Below are 2,525 nucleotides of genomic sequence, written 5' to 3'. Positions count from 1 at the left end.
GCACATCATACCAAACAACATAAAAGTATTCAAAATACTCTACTTTTACTTTACACTGCATATGCCTCATCAAATAAGAAAAACGGTTCCCCTGCATTTACTTTACAGATAATCAAACAGGTCCAAAATATTCTAAATACAGTACATTTACTTTACACTGAATTCTTTTGTTCAGGCAACCAAATAGCCCCTAAGATCTCACCCATTATGACAGCAAATGTAATGCTTGTAATTGATTGATGCTGTAAGTTGCAATAACGGGCATGAATGGAGCTACTGTTTATAAAGCAAAGTTGTCTTTGTGAATGGGCCGGCTTGACCCATGCCTTTGAAGCTCCACAAGTCACATCTTATGAGCACGATGAATATTATTTTAAATAAATTTAGAGTTTATTTGAGACGATTGTAATTTTTTTAATGTTGATTATAGTTTTCGTATGTAATAATTTTTTTACTATTTTTTACAATAGCTTTTATAAAAATAAAAAAAAATAAGATTTTAGAAGCGATAAAAAAGTAGTGGTCAGAAGCTGTCCCAAATAAAGTTATAAAGTTGTTATGAAAAAAATAATTTTTTTTAAAAGCTATTGTAGAAAGTAGCTTCTGAGAACAAAAAAAGTTTTAAAGCAACTAAAAATAAAATAATGGCAAAACAAAAATTTTGGTTGCTGTCTGAAAAGTAAAATAATAAGCTTAAGAACTTGTCTGCGACAGTTGTAGCATTTTGTAATGATAGTTATAGGTTTCGTTTGAGTTTGTTTTCTTACTATTTTCTACAAAAACTTTTTAGTACAATAGCTTCTATCAAAATAAATATGAAATTTAATATAAATGTTTAGAATAAATGTGCATTTTTTATTTCTCTTGTGTAATAATTAATATGTTCTTACAATTTTTTGTAGGAAAATAAAATTAATATTTTTCAGTAATTTTGGAAAAATTTTAAAATTTGGAGTCAATATTAATATCAGATCAAATAATGTTAAAATTGATTCCAAATAATATTGAAGTTTCTTTCTGTACAGCAACTTCCATCCCAAACATATCTTTAGCATGGAACACAATAATTAAATTTTAATTGTACTTTTATTAATTAAAAAAAACAATTTTTTTTTAATTTAATTGAAAATTATAAATAGTTATTTAAAATTAATAGCTCATGTTCTACAAAATGTGCATGTTTATGACCAGTTTTTTCTACGCCCAGTATTAATTATTTAAAATGAACTCATGCTCCACAAAATTTGCATGTTTGTGTCATTTTATCTACACTCACTGTTAGGAGAAATTATTTCGTGCGGAGTCTGGACATAATTCTACGTCCGGGCTGTGAGTGTACTATGAGTGTCCACAATGTGCACACTCACATGTCCTATCATAACTCTACGTCCGGACTCCATGATAAGTTCAAATAATATCATATTTTATGTGTTAATTTGTCCATAAAAATGTGTTATTTTATTTGTATTTGTGTAGGAAAATACATGAAATGAGCAAAATTTTTAATTATGATACAACAACCCCGTGGCTCCATCATTGATACTGCTGGAGCACCTGAGTATGGACATGGTGACTATTTGACAGCGCCACAACATTAGAGGAGTCAGCACCACAAAGACCAGTCTTTGTCTGCATAGCGCGACAACACTAAATTCCAGTATCGCTAAGTCAAGGGAGTGTCACGTGAACAACGCAGTGCTCAACCATCAACAGCACCGAGATGCTACACTTGTAACTATTCAGGCCATGATCTGGTAGTGAAGCGATGCTTCGATTCATTAAAAAGCGGCTCCATGTCAGTAAGTGCCGCAACAGAGGAAACCCTTTAGAGTTGCGACATTAGCTCATTTTATGGGAGCCGCGGCACATGTGTCTCAAGCGCCGCAATGTCAGAATCTATTTTCAGTATTTTTCTATAAGTAGTCTGTTTATAATGTTTGTAGATGATTTCAGTTACTTATTTAATTTCAAAATTTATAGTATTTCTCTTATTTTTTTTAGGAGTAACAACTAAGAGAATTCAGAGAAGTACAAGATATATTCCATTAGAGTGTTTGGATTGTGTTTGTAGAAGTAAATTTGTAAGTTTCATGAGAAGTGTAGAGGATATAATTGAACTCATCTGATGATATTTTTTTTTGTACTTTCTTTCTTTGGTGTAATTAATAAAAATGAACATGCTTCACTTATTCCAATGTCTGGCTAAATTCTCTAATTTTGAAGTGATGGTGTAAATGAAATATGGAATACTAATGAGTTCTCTTCATCAATAATTTTATGATGTTTTCAATATATCCTATCTTCATTTCATGTAGGGGTGTCAATTCGGTAGAAGGGTCGGGTTCAGGTCGGCTAAACGGGTCAACCCGAAATCGACCCACTTTTGTAAATGGGTCGGCTACTCAACCTAGACCCAACCCGTGCGGGTTGTCGGGTTGACACGACCCGACCCGGTTATTTAAAATCGAAGCGGCAGAAGCAACAGACGCGGCGGCGCAGCGGCAACAGCAGATGCGGCGGCGCGG

This window comes from Dendrobium catenatum, unplaced genomic scaffold (assembly GCF_001605985.2).
Source record: "Dendrobium catenatum unplaced genomic scaffold, ASM160598v2 fragScaff_scaffold_1417, whole genome shotgun sequence".
NCBI classification, from domain to species: Eukaryota; Viridiplantae; Streptophyta; class Magnoliopsida; order Asparagales; family Orchidaceae; genus Dendrobium; species Dendrobium catenatum.
This window is presented reverse-complemented; position numbering follows the sequence as displayed.